The sequence below is a fragment of the Montipora capricornis genome, chromosome 7, assembly GCF_036669925.1.
Source record: "Montipora capricornis isolate CH-2021 chromosome 7, ASM3666992v2, whole genome shotgun sequence".
Taxonomy (NCBI): Eukaryota; Metazoa; Cnidaria; class Anthozoa; order Scleractinia; family Acroporidae; genus Montipora; species Montipora capricornis.
In genome coordinates this window covers 47,154,184-47,174,082 of record NC_090889.1, presented here as the reverse complement: position 1 = coordinate 47,174,082, position 19,899 = coordinate 47,154,184, and the positions used below count along the sequence as shown (strand labels likewise).

At 39.2% G+C, this 19,899-nt stretch overlaps 1 pseudogene; it reads right to left on the bottom strand.

Moving 5' to 3' along the window:
* The window catches only part of LOC138056120 (unconventional myosin-If-like), an 83,699-nt pseudogene that overhangs the window by 32,624 nt on the left and 31,176 nt on the right, over window positions 1-19,899 (bottom strand).

Genomic DNA, 19,899 nt, shown 5'->3' with positions numbered 1-19,899 from the left:
GTATTTTATTTCATGAGCGATAAGTAAGCGCTTTCATGTTTTCGTATTGTATTAGCGACCGCCATAATGGTAGAACCAGATGGCGTCTTCCACACAAAACTCTGATACATATATTTAGCCCAAGCCTAAAATCGGCTCTGGGACCTGGGTTTTGCTAAAGGCAGGCCCGCGCCCCAGCGAACCCCCACGGCCCCGCGGCCGAGGCCTGCGGCCGCGACGGCCCGGCGGTCCGGAGGTCCGGTGAACCCATCCTCATGTTCCACTGTTGTTTTGTCCAGCACTAAATCCATACGGGCATGCACAGATCTGGCATCGTGTTTGGGCGTGCAAAATGGCCGACGTAGTTGAATTCTTTACCATTTAATCATGGAATCGTTACGATCACGGCGAATTATCCCGATGCCTCAAAAGAGTCTATCATTACTTTAATTGCGAAACAAGATAAGTATAAAAGGTATTTATCCAATTGGAGAACATCTCACACAATCAATGTAGATGTTAATAGTTTCAAAAGCCATAGCCAAAAGATTAGAGACAGTACCTTGCCGAACATTATACATACACCATGTGCGTATTGCAGACAGCAAAATGTGTGATGCAATCGAGAACAGTTGAAAGCATTATGGAATTAACGGCCACGATACTGTATTAATGGTAAAATGATTTGTATGCTTTCAGAAAGCCTTTGATACTGTAAGAGTCGACACTTTTTTTTAAAACCCTTCAAGCTTTCGGCTTGGATACTCATTTATTCAGTGGATTCCCACATTCTAGCAAAAACATATCAAGCTGTTTCCTTACTAATTGGTTTTTCTACAGCACCTTTTTCCAGGGTTTGATCGTGGAGTAAGGCAGGGAGAGCCCTCTCTCCTTACTTGTTCCTTATTGTGGTAGAAACTTTATGTATAAGCAGACGCATAAGCAAGATATTCAAGGAATTACAGTGGATACCGAGGAGTAAAATTGGACTTTTTGCTGATTATTTGACCGGCTTTCTAATGAACGATATGTCTCTTCAAAAATTTTAGAACGTGTAGATTGTTTGGAGAGCGTCAGCCGTAGGATAAGTCATGATAGAGTCTGAAAGTCATGTGACTGGGCAACAGCGTGCGCCCCTCTTTAAGAATGATACCGAAATTAAAAACCTTGAACATTAAAAACTCAGTTTCAAAATTTTTGTGAGTTCACTTCACCTACTTCGCGTGCCAAACTGAAGTTAAACTTTGATGAAATTGTTTACTTTCTATCAAACAGAAACTACCATCTGGGATGACGTGATCTTACGATATTTTGGTCCGTATTTAATTGTTCACGACATTTATAATTCCTATTTTCTTATTAGTAGTAACCGCAACCGTACTTCGCGAACCCATTCAGGTATTTGCTACTTCCGTTTAAAAAGCAATCTTGCTGTCAGACTGTTCCTCTAAATGACTACCGACACACTACAGGGAAAACCCTGCGATGTACTATTACCCCTACCAGGGTGGTGGGATAGTATCAATTTCTAAAACGCCCTCAAAACCGGTATCAACTTCGTCCTTGGCGATCCCTCCGTGGCCCTTGTTTGAAAGTTCCTTCCGATTTTCCTTAGCTTGTTTTAAGAGATGATAATGTCTGTTTCCACAGAATACAGTGTTGACGCATTGGCGTTCCGCTCGCAAAGTTGTGCCTTGCGTTGTTTCTTGATTTACGACAGTAATTTATCCTGACATCCGCGGTCACGGATATCAGTGGCAAGAGCAAACCAAGTGAATTTGTTCGCAAGCTTATTAATCCTGGTTAGGGAGTCATGTTTCATGTATCTGCTTTGAGTTTACTTGCATTGACTGACTCAGTTGTGATTGGCCACAAGTTCGTCGATTCAACGGTGTCCTGAAAGTAAAAGCTCTTTTAAAATTGACTTAAATAAAGTCGCTTGCTTGCCTGCAATCTAAGACTTACGTATCAAGCCTTGTAGGAGTCTTTGTTAGGTTGGAAACCACATATGTCTCCCCTTAGAACCCAATGTCCCAAGAGTCCCATCCTCGTCTTTTTATCGCCCAGGAAATCCATACCCTGTAAGATATTATAAGTATATTTAACAATTATTCTATGAGAGCGCGCTGGATATGAAGTGATAGATTAACCAACGAGGCGCGTATGCTGACAAGGATCCTTTTAACCATATGAGTTGCAACAGGTATATAAACTGATAGCCTGTTCCGACGAGCCCAATAAAAATGGTTGGAAAGCTGATATTTGTAGTTCATTTTATTAAATACAGATAGTATCCATCATTCAATGCTTTGTAATCAATCTCATTTAGGGGACAAAGTCAAAGAGAGAGAATCATTGACATGGCTAGTGAAAAACACTACCATCAACAATCAAAAACGAGCGATGTCCTTCGATAAGAAGCAACGTAGTGCTTAGCTTCCACGAAAACGATGGAGTTCCCATGAGGGTTTCCTTGCGCAATACCATAACATTGCTTTCACCTGGGGTGTGTTTTCAGTTGTGCATCGTTTTTTTCTTTTTTTATCCATGCACAATCTGGCTAACCGACCTTCCTTTCTAAAGCCCCTATTTAACTGGGCAATGAGCTAAATCTAGGAGGGGGGGGTTCTAAAAAAAAAAACCCCCGGCTTACCAAAACTTATTTGTTATTTACTTACTCGGGAGGTCACATACAGGAGAGGCTTTTCGGGGGAGTCCTTTATTACAAAGGTGGCTCCACGCAATACACACTCGTTTATATACGTGCTGCCTCTTGTTCGTATACTTAAGAGGATTGAAGCTAACACGGCGATCCCAGCGGTATACCGAATACGCGAGTGGGAGGAAAGGAAAAGCGGACAACTAATTAACAAAAAAAGTAATCACGCACCCATTGTGTACTCTTTTCATACTTGTTGCACAAGTTGGAACTCCATGCTGTTAGACGAGTACACTGTCGACTTCCCTTGAAAACTTACGTAATTTGCAGATGTCTTCGAAAAACTAGAAATTTAACTTTCTCAGTCCGTTTTAAAGACCTAATTACGGACACGTCAGGGTTTGAAAGGAAGCGCCCACGACGAATACATCTCTACTGAAGAGATAACCAATGTTTTCTCAAAAAAATGGTGACTCGGGGATAGTCGGAAAAAGTCCGACTGCTCCTTTGTGCTGAAGTCGACTCAAAACGGACGATCCCCATGATTATGTGTTGGATGCTTTCTAAGAAATAAACCACTGAGCTACAGGAAAACTACGTGAGAGCGCAGCGTCATTTAGCTTAGTTTAGGTATTATAGCTCGTTGAAGCTAGGCCAAAACTAAATTACCTAATATTGAAATAACATTAAACCAGGGTCAGGTGACTAGCTACATCTATTTTATAAATGACATAAGCTCCCAAGAATTCCCTATTCTCCTCGATTTACATGACTTCACGGCCTGCTGTTGGTGTCCCCAAACAAAGAAAGCGGCGGCCATGTTGGTCTCCAGACCCCAATTCTCCGGTTTTTGCTTTTTGTTTCAAGTTGTCCTTTCTTGAAAAAAGGCATGGGTGTTTGTTCACGTGGTAGAGTATCCGAACTTGTAGCCTAAAGGTCGTAGATTGGACTCCTGCAAAGGAGTCGTCGGATTTTTTCTGAGTAATCCCCGAGTCAACAGCCCAAAAATAAATTTCGCGTTCATCTCTTCGTGCTAGTGGGTTTAAAATTTTGAACTGAGGCAAACTGATCCAGTCACCATCGTTCTTCTTTTCTGTAACTTTACTGAGCTATTTTTTTGTAACCCAATAACTTGTTCACTAAGATATTAAAAAACGTGCCTTCATTTGAGTGTCGAATGAATAACAACAAAAGTAATTCTCCAAATCCACTAAGAGAGATACAAAAGGGGAGACGAACCAATCAGATTTCGAAACAATTGCTTATAATTTCTGAAAGAGTGGGAAATGCGCATGCGCACGTTCAAGTGCACTTACTTTGGGTTTTGATTCTCATTGGCTAAAGAAAGGCGAGGAAGTTTCCATTTGTGTGGAAGTAGATGAACAAGCAACACACAAGTTTGATCATAAGTGATGTTTTCGGGAAAGTGACACTAATTAATCACATGATGTTTTTATGCTTATAAACACAAATGGGGACTAAGTTTAAGCTTAGGAATCGAAATATAAATTACTTTTGACAGTCAACGGAATAACTGTTTCAGTCTCATAGAACGTGTTTTGTTGTATCAGGAAAAGATGTAGTAAGTTACCTTGGGATAATTTCTTAATTGCATCAATTTTTGAAGAGCACGGCGGCCTCTGTGACATCGATAAAATCTTTGAATGACAACGACACCTACAAGAAGAAATTGATGAGGATTTTAATCCGCTTCACTCGTTGAACGGGAATTACAAAATGTCGTATAACATACCACTATGAAACATGCAGAAGCAGTAAAAAGCACTGATCTCATCACTACAAACACTTACTACGTATTCAGTCGTGCATTTTAAGTAAACAGTGCATAAAACTTAACAACCATTAATATTCATGACCTAACAGCTTATGAAAACACCGATAAAACGTCACGTGTATGAGCTTTATATCCTGATAAAACACTCCCGTTAGTATTCTTTATATAGAATACTAATAAGGCATATCTTGTTTTTCTTGTATGCTAATATCCCCTCTTATAATTTGAACCATTGTTTTGAGTCCAGAGGAGCACACTCTTTGTGGATTTTTTTAAGCCGTTCAAAAAACTCACAAGCACGTGTTTTATCGGATCTAAACAACACTCGGCTACGCCTCGTGTTTTAAACCCCGATAAAACACTGCTGCTCGTTTTTTACAACATTACGCAAAACGCAGGCAAAAACATTTGCTTGAACTGCATAACTTTATATAAACTTAAACCTTTCGTATGTTACAACATACATCATCAGAAGTGATTATTATTCAGTTATAGATAAATTTAAATTAAAAATACAAGTGAACGGACTAAAAACTAACGAAATTGATTGCGATAAAACGACCAGAAATGTGCTAATAATAGAGATAAAGTTTCTCACTGCCAACGCTTCATTTAAGGCTGGCTTTAGATCACGGATAAACAGAGACTCTTTATTTTACAATACATATCTGATCGACCAGTTGCTAATATCTCAAAATGATCCCACTAATTCTATGGTTGGTTAAGAAAACATGATCAGCAATTGCAGATTCGTGACAATTTGTTGTTCGAGCTTTAAAATGTTCTGTTTTTCTGTCACGTAATCGGCGTTTCGTTTCCCTATATAGAAATCATTGCAATCCCACAGTTTGCTCTGTACACTACTTTTGACCTGAACGCAGGAGCTAATTTATCTTTGTAAGGGAAAAAAGACTTGATTCTTCGGGTGTTCTGAAAAACTATTCAATTTGAGGTTGAAAATCCCATAGAATTTGTTAATACAAGACCTCAGCCTTTTTGTGAGGTGTTTGCTGTGATGACCTAAGAAGGTAGAACGATAAGAACTTTTTTTTCTGTACCTGTTTGTACATCATTCATATGTTATTTAACAGTTCCCATAGGGTAGCCATTAAGTAGAAAAATCCTCTTGAGGTCATCTAAGGTAACTGTAACAATCGGGGTGACGAACAAATGCTAATGCAACGATAGCCAAAGTGCGAACTAGGTTTATTTTGTATTTACGCGGAGTAAAAGAGTCCCAGTTTGTCAGTATAAAGACAGTGAATGTCTTCTTTCGATAGATAGATGTTGAGAAAGAGTTGTCACGATTGCGTTTCATAAGGATATCAAGGAATGGAATTTCATCGTTTTGTTCAAACTCAATCCTGAATTTATTGTTGTTGTGTCTTCCATTCAGGTAATGAAAAAACTGAAAGCATAATTTCTTTTCTTGAAAAGAGTAAAGGTATGTTCCACATACCGCAACCAAATACTAGGCTGATTGATGTTCTTCATCACACATTTTTCTTCAAAATCACATATGAAAATGTTCGCCAAAACAGGACAAAGTGGAGAGCCCATTGCGACGCTATCAATCTGGTAATAGTATTGACCATCAAAACAAAATGACTCTTCGTTGTTGCAAACAAGCGTAAATCTTTAGGATCAATAGGGGTAATTTAGGTGGATTTGCGAGGGCATACAGCTTATCAAGGCAAATTTGAATAGTTCATCCAGTGGGACATTAGTAAATAGTGAACTGACATCGAAGGAACCATGAATTCGCCGTTGTGATTGTACTGTAACTAAAAACGGCCCAAGTTAAATTGATGAATTACAGGGCCTTTCTGGGCCAACGACAAACAAGGGAGCAGAACAACAAAACAACAAATACCTTAAGAACCCCACTGATCGAGGCAACCCAAGGGCTACCAGGATCAAATTGCACCAGTTGTCTCAACCCAGGATCTCCAGATCTCTTTTAATTAATGTCTATAGTAACAAGCCTCTATATGTACTCCACACACCTCCCCTTAGTGTTAATATTGTGCTCTTTGGACTCAATACCACTGCAGTAGACCTGTTTTCAAAGGATTGTGTTAAAACTAAAACTGAAGTAGTTTCTCTGATTAAGCGCAATACGCACAAACAGTGCGGCGAGCCAATCAAAAGGCATCACCTGCAATTTGAGGGAATGACGGTGTGTAAGTTGCGATTGGTTTTGGTTTTACTTCTCATTGGCGGAAATCTCTGTACCAATCAGCAAATACTTTAAAACAGCTCTAACATAGTTGATACTCATTAGTGATTAAATGACAGAGTCTTTTTGTGAGCAAAGGGACGACTTAAAACCTTCTATTTCTTGTCTGAGTTGGCTTATAATCATTAAATACCTTTTCGGATTTTTTTGAACCGTTTCCGCACTCGCTTAAGCCCGGTATCTCCTCTGAATGTCAAGGACATATTTTTCCAGAATGCTGTTTTTCAACTCTTCGAGCTCATTAAGCTGACAAAATAAAAACGACACCTTTGAGACTTAAGGCATTATTAAGTTGTGTTTGATTCATGATCTTAAACTACTGAATTATTTAGATTACAGTCCATACAGAGCTCTCGCATGACCCTCCACTTGTTCATATTCGATTCTTAAAAACACCCCTCGTCCTTATGGAGAAAGTCTGTTGTAAGAAGTTTACTTTACTCGGGTACCTTTAGCTCCAGAAACCAAAATCAAATTATATTCTCAGGGTACTGATGATCAGTCGTTAACACCGAAATAAAAACATTTTTACGTGATACTTTGTTATGCCTGTGTTTTTCTTGTCAGTATTTCGTGCATTTGGGAGATTACCCTCGAGGTTTACACGCACAACATTAATTCACGTTCAATTTCAAGTTTCCTTATTTCCTTACTAACTTATAATCCCGAACAGGAATTAGAAAAAATGTGCAATCAGGTTTAAAAGAGTATACGCACCTGATCTGATACTTAACGAAAGATCTCATGCATTTAAACAATCTAGCCAGCGAAGTACATGGAAACAAGCAAACAAGGTCATACAATTATTGTGATAAGCACAGAATGAGAGAAATATAAAATATAAAAATATCGAACGCGATCAAATAGTCATTTCAATGTTATTCAATTTGAATAGGAATAACATGGCTGTTACAAAACCTGGAAACTATTATTTCCTTACCGTCTTTGGTTCTCGTAAAAACAATTTTGTTTTTCCGGCCTGCCATTTGGAAGGATCGATTCCTGCAGCATTCAAAATGATCTGCAACCTTCAGCCGGGTCACCAGCCCAGCCTTTTGCTACTGAGGAGAAATTATTCCATACCTACAATGGAATAGATCTTAAAGTGTCCCGTGATCACCTCGACAAACTTTTCCACTTTCTTTATCTTTCGAAATCGTCCCAAATATATTGTGTTGTCTTTAGTACCATTTTATTGAAATTAAGACTCACTCTTTTATTCGCTTTGAAAGACAGACAATGTAGAATAGTGGTCGTTGTTTATCCATGTCCGCGCTTTGAAGGGGAATGGGTTCAATATCGGGAAGACATCACAAATTACTTGTGTCCCAGTTTTCAAAGACCTATTACAATGCAAAGCAGTCTTCGACGTGAACCCCGTATTAAACCCATTTGTCTTCCTTACGCGGTCTTTGATCAAGTTACTACTAGTTTTTTCACTTTTTCTTAGCCTCTACTGAAGACCGTGATTTTGAAGGAAAGAGTTTAGCGAACCAAGAACTAGTGTTAGACAACTGCAGAGTATTTTTGTGAGTGGAAAGGGTTTTAGGGGGTAGCAGACACCCAAAATGTTACAATGGAAGAACTTTGTGACTTAATTTCCCCTTTGGGGAAGACAATCAATTTAACTCTACAGAAAACACTAACCTCTGGATAACAATTTGAAATTGACGGCGAAACGCAAAGCCCGCTCTTCTCACTCGAATGTTCTCCTTTAGTCCCAAATAGTTAATTTGATGTAACACCCTGAACGAAAAGTGTTCTTTTTTAAGTTACTTGTAATTTGTACTCTTGCAAAAGTGTAAATCGCTGCTTAGGTTCGCCTTAAGCACAAACGTCTTTAGATTTGCATACGGAGAAGCTAACTCCATTGAAGGGGTTTCAAAGCCCGGCAGTGACTTCGAGCTACCCATGGATAAGCCAATTCCAGGAATATGTAAATAATATAACGATTTTTGTGACACGAATTTCCTCATCTGCCGTGTCTCGACAAAGTTCGCCCTACAACCCACAGGGTAGGAACAAAACCTCATGTGACATTATTTATGATCCCGGAGCACTGCTTCCAGTCTGATGATCCACTCTGCTCAGATAACATCATCATTGTGCAACCAACCAATTTATGCAAGCTCATTTTTCAAAGCTCTGAGTGAGGTGAAAGGAAGACCATGCCTATTTAGAAGCCTGTCACACCAAAGAGGCTCTGGCAATTCAGCCAATTAAGACAATTTCATCAAGACGCAACAAGACTTCTACGTGGGCCCATCAAGTTACTATTATCATTTTTATTTCTTTTCTTTTTTTCTGTGTAGCTGGGGGCCCTTTATCAAAATGCGTAACCCGGTATAAAGCTTTGGCTTCCTGCCTATTTTGTTGGGGTCAAGTACCGAAGGTCACATCCTATTTTTGATATTCTCTTAATAAGCCAAAAAGCAACATAGCTGAAATACCTTTGGTTGTCCCAGTCCAATGGCAGCTTCGATTCGGTTGGTTTGATACAGCGAACGTAATGCGGTGTACATGTCATAATCTTGCCGATCAGAGCGGCGGCCTGAGCCTAAAGCAACAAAAATGTATTCAAGTGCCTATGACAGCAGATTTCAGATATTTGGTCAAGTTCAAATCATAACGACTGGTAATAAACTTAAAAAGAAAGATTAAACTTCTGTAAGTCCTCCTTTCTTGAGCCAAAGAAGTAATTTCACATTTTGTAGTCTTTTTTTGAAATGTTTATTTTTTAGGTTTAGCGTAGTGGGTCTACGTTGCACCCTTTCAATCATGTCTGTGTTTTAGTACAAATGTACGATGGGTGCAGGCGCCACCAGTTCTCTTGGTTAATCTTAAGCACCTTGAACTGATTAAAAGATGCCCGTGAGGTTTGAATCCTTCAATTTGGAACATGCTTCTGGACAAGGATTTCTTGACGATTTTTGTCTATGAACCGGATGTTTTGGAGGCCACTTCCTCGGGTAGCATGATGTCACACCGTCAAATCTAGAGTTTTTGAGATGAATCTTATTTCTTTAAAGTTCTCTCAAGGTCTTGTTGAGAGATGACAATATTCCATAGTTTTCCTAGGTCAGGGGTGTTGGCTCATTACTAGGGTGGTTGACTGAGCCATTACTGCGTACATCTAAGTAAGTCTTTCTTAGCTCTCTGTCCTATCCATGAAGGAGTCAATTTGTCATTTATCTCTTTGCGGAGAAAAATTCATTTACTGCTGTCCACAGGAAATCCTCCCAATTGACCAAATTTATATATACGTCGTCGTCTAACATAGCGGTGCGCTAAGGAGCGTTCAGTAAGGGTTTCCTTATTTCCCCTAGGTGAACCTCTCTAAACGTGAAAACGTACTGAGGCCTTTGAAGGACTCAAAGAAGTGACTTTCAAAAAAAAAATTAACGCTTAAATGCCAGATTCCATTAAACCTTCACCAACTTAATTCTCAAATCAGTGAGAGGAAGGCTCATGATGAGCCATATTAGCGTTAATGTCCAGCCGATAGTCGGAATGAACGCCAAATACTGTTGTAGAATCATTTCAAAAAGTAGTGCCATTACGCGCAGCAGTACACGGTCCGTCTGTAGGCACAAGCGATAAGTCCAACTAAAGTTTTCCATACGCTTAAAGATTTCATAGCTACTTACTTCGACACATTCACAGTTAATGTAGCACCGCAGCCCAGAGTTCTATGGTCTTTAGCTGTAGACCGAACATTTTCCAGCATTTGATCGTGAGGTGGGGCCGGGATTGATAGAAACATCCCCGCTTAATACAAGACGAAAATTGGTGAAATTGACATAGTAGGTAATCTCGAGTAGCAGAAAAATGGCAGACTTGCCATTCCCATGGATAAAGTAGCTGCGTTTTTGTCAAGTTCCTCTCCATTTAAGGTCTACCTTTCGTGGTTTGGGGAGGTTTGTATTGTCTTGGGTTCAGTGACCATGTTGTTTTCTTAAAATATAAAGATTTATCCCAGAATTTTTTCTCCAATCTAAATTTTTGTCAAGTAATATATCAACAACGAGTTCCAAACACCGAGAAACGAAATGAAAGCACGAGGCCGAAGGCTGAGTGCTTTTATTGTTTCGAGGTGTTTGAAATCTATGATGAAACACGAAACACGCGTTTTTGATGTGGCTTCTCAAACAAGGTTGTGGATTTTTGAATTCTGCTTCCTTTGCTTATTGTGATGTAAACGTTGTTGTAAACAGTGGAAAATTAGTTAAAGAAAAGCTGTTCTTTGGTTTAAGGACGGTGCCTACTAATTCAAAGGTATTTTTGCCCCGGTTTATGATTATGCAGGGAGTAGATCTTGACAAGTGTCATTGAAATCCAAAAAGAAAATTGGGGGTAACCACGCATTTTTCCAAGATAATTCATGAATAATAATTGTAAAATAAATTAAAATACAAAGCAGTGTATGGCGTTCTTTCTCAAATCGAAGCTAAATTATCTCTCAAAAATGCATGGTTACCCCCAATTTTCTTTTTGGATACAAAGAGTACTTACTAAGATCTACTTTCTACAGTTAATTTTAAACCGCGCAAAAATATCCCTGTATTAGTGAGCATCACCGATAGGAAACTCGAGTATCTCGAGATGCGCAGCAATTTTTCTCCAAGCTGAAGTTCATTTTACTTTCTTACTTTGCATCCTTGTAACCGCATAAGTTTAGGGCTGTGGCGATAAAAAAAAACGATTTACGGAACAGGCAGTTATCACGTTTAATAGTTTCGAGGTTATTCCGCTCTCGGTATCAACTGAAGGTATTCTGTTTTTTTTCTCCCCTTCAGAAGAAGAAGTGAATGAAGAGAATGTTGTTTTACTCGGATTACGTTGATAAGTGTTGCATTAGGAGTTCTTAATTAACTTAGCCACATCATCGAAACTCTTTTGCTTTTTCCCTTATTTTGCACAAAAAAACCTGTTTAAATCATTCGTTTCTCTAAAAAATACACAAAAATTAAAAACAAAAAGAAACTCATAGATCGATGATTGAAAAGATCTAAGCAATGTTAACATCAATTTATGGAAACGTTAGTGAAGAAAAACACATTACTGGGATCAAACGATGGTAGTCAAATTGAAGTAGTTTCAGCAGAAGTTAAGGGCGTGTTCTTTGTCAAAACTGAGAAAGTCGATGGTCCTGTTCATCTCACCGCAGACAGGAAAAAACAATCTCTGCTCGTTTATGTTAGGCTTCTTCAAGTACTGTAGGTGAATAATATAATTTAGCGTGTGTACGTTTTATTTCATCAGTACCTTTAAGACGAACACACCGTGAAACATTTATCTTCAAGAACTATCTACCTAAGTGCCGTTTGGAAGACAGACTTCCTATTCCCGCCGTCTTTATGCTTGACCAACTAAACAGATTTATATAGTATAATATCTAGATTTAGCCAAGCCTAAAAGCAGACCTCCCGGGTTATTTATTCTTACTGGCCTTACTTAAACGAGGAATTTACGGGAAAAACAATTTTGTTTTTTTTGTTTAGTCTTGACGAAAAGCAGTCATATAAAGAAACTAAAAAAAAAAAACAAAACAAAACAAAACAATCTAAAACGAGTTCTTTCGTTTCTGCTCGTCCAGAGTCATGCAACCTTATCAGATTCAAAATTTAAAAAAATCTAAAGATATGCCAAAAATTGCAATACAGAGCAAAATGCAGCTCTAAACAAATTAAAAATAAACACTCAGCTTTAAGTTTATATCCCCCTGAAGCTTGACTTGAATAACTCCGTAACCACAAATGTGGTCCTGACCACAACTATATATGTTAACCTGGCTTGAGCCTGCGATCCAATCGCAAACCAGTACCTGGTCAGCTGACCTCATAACTTGGAACAACAATAAAAGCAAGGTGACACTCGCTAACACCAACCCGGTGTGGCCAACACATCACGAATGCGCACAACCATTTCACCCGGTCAATTAGCAGCCAAGGACAGCTATTTCGGCCTTGCTGAGCCTCATCAGCATGGTATAGCTAACATACCAGACAGGTCTTTTTTAGCACCTCTTTAAGTGGCAGATTCACATGCCATACAAGCTGGGTTTTGAACAGCAAAACTGTTCCCAAAATACGCCCCTGGTATGTTAGCTAAGCCATGCTGATGAGACCTAGAAAGGCCGAAACAGCTGTCCATGGCGGCTAAGTGACAGTGTGAAACGGTTGTGCGCATGCGTGATGTGTTGGCCACACCGCGTTGGTGTAAGCGTGTGTCACCCAGCTTTTATTGTTGTTCTAAACTTGGGCCCGCGATATGGTCACGTGATACGGGTCAGCGGATACCTTGTCTTGGCAGTAATGAGCAAAATGTAGACAGCACAAAAAGCCATGCAAATGTCCTTAATTTGATTGGATAAACGAAATGACGATGACAAGTTAAATTCTCAGGCTTTTCATCGTGTTGAAAACAATTTCTTTCATTGAAAACGTCCGCTCCGTCCGTATTTGCTCTGTTCTAAACCGGTCAAACCGGGACATTACAGTGTATTACCGTGTCATATTTTGCGCGTTCTCTTGACCAAATATGATTAAATGGCGTAATAGTGGAATAATAATGATTATTGTTATTACAACGAAAATTGGCAGAACACTCCCGTCCCCAGAGGCTGTCTTGCCTCCCCACCTCCACCCCGACAGTTTGTACGGGCGGGCGGACGGGCGGACGCTGACGTCATAACCAAAATTTCCCGCATCGATAGATTTCCCAAAAAATCTTACCAATGGTGCTCCGGTTAAATAGAACAATAAGCGGTACCTTGATTTTTGCTCCAGCAGTATTTGATTTTGAGCGACGTCCGGTACACTCGTTGGTGGCAACCACAGGAAACAGATTACGGACAAATTCGCTGAAATAACAACGAAAAAACGTTGTTTAAAGAAAGAAAGCCCCCTCCTTTCCCGAACGCACGAGCTCATCAAAAATGCATTTAATTTGAAAATGAATTTTTTATGGCCCTACTCTTCACTTGACTGCATTAAGTTGATCATGTCATTCGAAAGAACATCTTTGTTTTTCTCACAAAATCCAACAGCCTCGTAATCAACCTGCGAAACAAAGACATAAGAAAGCAATGTTAGCTCAAAGAAACTTACAGGCATTAAGCAACATCAGGAGCCAATTACTTCTTGGCGCTTACAACTAACATATTTCTCTATCTTGCCACGTATGGTCAACTTAGCCAATCAATGAGCGATGTTTCGGCCTAATAACGCCGTCACAGGTGCATAAATGAACTTTTAGTTTTGCGCAGAAAATCGATTTCAAAAAAGGATCACTTTCCAGTAGCGAGGATTTCAAAATGGTCCCAAATGGTGACCAACTTGTGTAAGAGCTTTGAAATGCTCGGACTGTGCTCGGATGTAAGTTAGTTTAATAAAGTAACCTGATTACCCTTAAAGGCAAATTGGAGTATCAAGTAAACAAAACTTACATTTCCAGCATAATGAGTAATAGTAAAGTAGTTTGATTGTGCCCTAAAGTATCGCGAGAAATCGTTATTGGACGCGACCACTGCTCGAAGTTTCTGCAGAATAAAAATGATCAAATTAGTAAATAGCTGTTATTGCTAGCTCATTATTCGTGTTTCACAAATGTTTCACCGATTTTATAACTGTTTTATTAAACTCTTTGAGGAATGAAGCGACCAAGCTACTGTCACTTGGAACCAAATTTCAGTATTTCTTTTACAAAACGGAAAAAAATCTTTAAAATAGTAATCAACTTTGACGTCCTTAACCCTCTCACCCCAGAAGCGGCCCCCATTGACCAATAAAGTCTTGAGATTTAATTAACCAATATTATAAAATAATTAGGATAGTACGCGCATTTTATTGGTCAATGACTGTGTTTAGATGAAAGTATGTAAACACGACTGTGACATCACACGAATTTTGATTGGTTATGTGTTGTCAGACGTGAGTTTTGATTGGCTGGTAGAAAATACGAGCGTTTATCAAAAAAATATGTTTCAATCAAGTAAAAAAAACCAGCATTTTCTTTCATTTGCCGAATTATTTCTGAGAAATATTTTATAAAAGCAATAGAGAACTTTTTTCTGTGTTTCCATAGCCTCATCTAAACACTCGGGAAGTTGTGCAAACCCTCGACGGATAACCGTCTCGAATTCTCCCAACTCCCCCTCGTGCTTAGATGAGGCTATTTATGTAAACACGGAAAAAGTCCTCTATTGCTCAAATCCAAACTGCTGCGTAACCGGCAGATTGCGGATTCTTCCAGAATCTTTAGGCTGCATAAAACGGAAAGTGAATTAATATAGTCAATGAGATTCAAGATAGTGATTACAATGTATGTATAATGATATCGTTATTAAGTCCGTGTTGATACTAACCTCCATCAAAGTTTTCTCTGAGCCTTCAGACACTGCATGCATTGTGCTGCAGACATCATCAAGAGTGCTCATGATGCCCGGAGGGCGCTGGAAACGAGAACACAATGCACAATACACCTGAATGATTTGCGAGCTAACGTTTCGAACTGAAGAGATAACGATGGAAACCTCAACTCAAAAATCTTCCTTACAGTGGTTAATCTAGGTTCCTTGCTCTATCAACTTGTTTCATAGAACAAAATTTTTCATATGTCCGTGTATAGTTGAGTAAGTCAATTCCAAGTTACCTTACTCTCTATAAGTTCACAAACTGTTTTATTGTCAAAGTATTTAACTTCCTGCCAGGTAATTCCTTCCTGAATATACTCCTCCTTAAAAGAATTAAAAAATGACAATTCAAATTTGAGTTATGGGTCCAGATAAAACAACTAAAGAAAATAAAAGGATATGGGATTCCAAGACATGCGTCTTTTTGACTGAATTCGTCAAAATTCTAAAACGAGGGGATTGCATCACGGAAAACCGGATACAGCATTAATGAGGAAAAGAGATTACCACTGGATCGCTGTAGGTATCAATCGACCCTGTGTACTACTCCGTCCTGAAAAGGATACGCAACCATTCAAACTGATCGGTGTGGTTTAATTTCAGTTAAAAAATGTTTCATGTACAACATTTATTACAGCGCTCGTGCTACGACGTGCAAGTAATGCATCGGTAACCAAATGAACACTCGCTTTTCCCGCAGTTTTCAGTATTCTGAGTAAGCTTACTGCTTACACAAAACACTTTCCAGTATCATATCGGGGTCACAAGCTGTTACCAGAATTAGTTTTAAGGTTGAGATGGGCATGAACAAATTCATTTTTGAATGACCAATGACAGTTTCCAATTAAGAGTTTAAGTGTACCTGTTCCATTTTTAGCGTGAGCTCAATGAAAATTTGCTGCAGCTTTTCGTTGACAAAGTTTATGGCAAATTGCTCAAACTGATTACGCTGTTGAGGAAAAATCAAGAGAAAATGTCACAGAGGCTATCATTTTTCATTGAGCGTGTTTGGTAACTTGCCTGTATCACAACTATTTAGTATTGGGAAGCAATCCTTTTTGGTCCGTAGGTGTCTTTGCGCGAAAACATAACGGAAAACCGGGAAAGAAGACACTTTTGATTAGTCTTAGCTTAAAATATCTAGTCAGTGCTAAAATTTTGAATAGAGAATTAATTTCTCATGCTGTGAAACTGAACAGTAGGGTGGAATTAATGCAAAGCACACCCAGGTGTATAAATGGGGTACCGGCGAATCTAATGCTGGGGGTAGCCCTGCGATGGACTGCCATCCCATCCAGGGGGGAGTAGAAATACTCCTAGTCGCTTCATGCTACAGAAACCGGAGATAAGCGCCAGCCTGATGGGCCACTAGGCTCGTAGCAGACTTTACCTACGCTTTTCAAGACGTAGACAATTTGGTCAGCTGAACAAAGTAGAAGTGCCGGATCTTGCGAGATCTCACCAGAAAATATTTTTAGACTAAAAATAGAATAATGATGTAAGGAGCTGCTGTGGTCTTCATGGATAAAAGCCATTGATCCCGATTTTGTGCCAGTTGGGATGCCTGATGCAGACTGCATCCCAGCCATTGCTCAACGTATACTTAACAACTATTCACCGAGGTGGAGGTAGCTAGTGGTATATCCACCACTAGCCACCGACACTGAGGTGAATAGTTGTTTTAGTATATACTAAAACAGTGAGTACGAAAGGCGAGCGAAAAAAGCGAGCAAATCCGAGCGAAATCAAAAAAACTTGATGAGAACCGATTCGATGTCGTGTAACACCTTGTAGTCAGGCAGACGCAGGCTCGTCACAAAAACATTTCTTACCTTTTCGCGTACTTCTAAACGTCGGAATTTAACCCAGCTGTCCAAAAAAACTTTTTTTTTGCTTTCTTTAGAGAGAAGTTTCACTTTACGGCGAAAAAACTGCTAGCTTGGCAACACTTAGATCAATCAATTACCATATAAGGTCAAACCAAGGTATATGAGCTGATAACCGAGATTGAGTGAACCAATCAGAGCACGAGAATTGCATTATCCGAGGTTGAGAATTTAATAACAAAGGATATCCGGAGTTTGAGTAGCCAATCAGTGCGTTCAACGCTATCCACGTATGTTTTAGTATATACTAAATGTATTTATTAAAAACTGAACTAAGGATATCAGATTTCCAGCATTTTCATGATCATTGGCTTGCCGGACTTAGGCTATCAGTTCATATACCTGCTGTACCTAATATGGACAAGGAACGCATCAGCAATAAAGCGAGCTGAAAACATTTTTGCAGCTCTGAGAAAAAATGCCCGACAAAAGCCGTTTTGGGCTGGAATTGACCGAGGCAGAAATCGATGCTTTAGTCGACAATACTAAAATAAACCAACATGGAAGAGTTGTTGATCCTGGACTTTTTGATAAAAAAATTATTCTACTCGGGTTTGCTGGATATAAAATGATTATAACCAACTTGGCGATACGCGCCTCTATCACTTCATATCCAGCGCCCCCTCATAGAATAATTGTTATCTCTCTACTAGGATGAGTCATTGCCGCTAGCAATTGCGCATGCTCACTAGCTCGCTAGTTTGAAAACTCTGGCATGGTTTAGATGTACCACATGCGTGGACATTTGGGGTTGCTTTTTAAGCTTAACCTCCATTCTAGCCATCGACACTGCAATGGTGAGGCCCGGAAGGCCGAAACAGTACTGTCGGCAGTTATATATATCTTTTACCACTAGGCTGGCTGTAAACACTTTTATGAAGCAATTAATTGTGTCACAAGAACGTAAACAAAGCTAACGACCTTTGAAAAGTATAAATAGGCAACGAATAATACGATAACTGAGTGTAACCTTTGTGCCCTGAAGAAGCCAAACGGCAAAGCAAAAGGTTTATTTCGCATCGGCGAAATAAAAGGTCTTGTGGCAAGTGCGTAATTCATACTATGTACGCGGCAGGATTCGTGCAAATTATATTTATATACTCGTTATTTATTCAGTTTTTGGTAAAACCAAAAATATACACAGTCGAACCTCCCAACTGTGACTCCATACCCAAAATGTCAAGCCTCGAGGCTTGACATTTTGGGTGGTCGCTTACAAGCGCTTAGATCATACTATGCCTCCTTGAACCGTTGTGTTTGACGCACTAGTCGTTATATCTGGCGGCCATTGCACTCACCCTACCGGGGGGCCAGCCATTCGCCTTAAACATAAAAAACTATGCCTCCTTGGCATATGGTAACTGCATAGACGCACCCCAACCGCCAATGCCCATTTAAACCCATGTAATAACTTTTAGTAGTCAAATATATTTAAGCTTTCCAAAGTATATATTCAGAGTCTCACGGTTCACTTCTGACAGACTACGACTCTTGTATAATCAAAAGGAGAACCAATAAAAGCAGAGTGGTTGTGCTTAGAAAACGGTCCAATAGAGGAGCCGGATATTGACTAGAAACCCCATGTGAATACACCTTTACAGACACAACAAGACATCGATAAGTTGGCTGAAATAAAAAAGCAAAAACTTTGGATATGACTTGTACTGACTAGGGAATGATTATATTGAATGCGACGAATACTGTTCTTCGATTTTCATCCCGTCGTCATTAAACTGTTGACTGTTCTTAAGAGGACAGTCAATCAGGAAATCAGTTCTAATTGACACTTAAGGTCGTCTTTTTTGAGTCTGATACAGTGTATGTGCATTTTTCTTTTAATTTTCAATCATTTTATTCATGTAAAAAGTGAATTTCCAGAAAAAAAATCCGGTACTTCCCCTTGTACTAGCTAGGAGTGCAATAATGTTACGACGCCTTGTTATCCAAGTTCTGCTCTATACCTGTCACTTACAGAAGGTTAAAAACGAAAGAAAAATTTGAAACTATTAGCTCTAAAAGTGGTCGCGGTCCCTTAAGAGAGGGGGTCGCATACAAGAGGTTCCAAATATAGTGATTTTACTTGGAAACGTTTGGTCAGTGTTCTGGAAATGTGGTCGCTGAGGAGAGGTAGTCGAAACCGGAGGTTCGACTGTATAGTTATCTTCAAACCCAGCCAGCCTCGCATGACTATTTTGTTTTTACTTGCAATGTACCTGCTGCCGGTAAAATCCGTTTTCAGGTTGAATCCGTTCTTACTTAGGTTAAATTAGTGATCCTCATTATACCTAGTTTAAATACGCACTCAGATGAATTGAAGGAAAAATGTTTTCAGGTTGGGATTAGTTTTGGTTGTTATACATGGATATCAATCGACTTATTATACAAAACGAGAGGAACTTTTAGATCTTATTACCACGCTTTGCAAATTTATTTGTTTTCTTAGCACTTTAGTCGCAACTTAGCGCACATTCCAAAGCAGTCCTTGTTGATTTAATGATGACTATAGACACAAAATCACCTGATCAATCTGTAGCACAACAACTGACAACAACGTCTGCACACGACCTTATTGCACCATCACTTATAGCCGTTGCGAAATCTCCGATGACGTAATGGTCTTAATTAATCTGAAACTTTCTTCGGGAAATGTATAGGTATGAACCATACGATACTAACACTATTAACAACTTACAGCTTTCTTTTTTTGCAATCGCGATTAAATTTAATTGGTTTTTTACACGAGTAAAGGGTTAGCAAAGTAGTCACACGAGTCACATAATTCAAGAATTACGTTATCAACGGCTATCTTAGTACGGTGTTCTTTTCCCTACTAATGACGTAATCCTTGCAGATCCTGACATGTTCTTTGCTTGGCTTGCAAATATTTAATCCCCCCCACCCGATTTCTGAACTCGCTTCAATAAAACA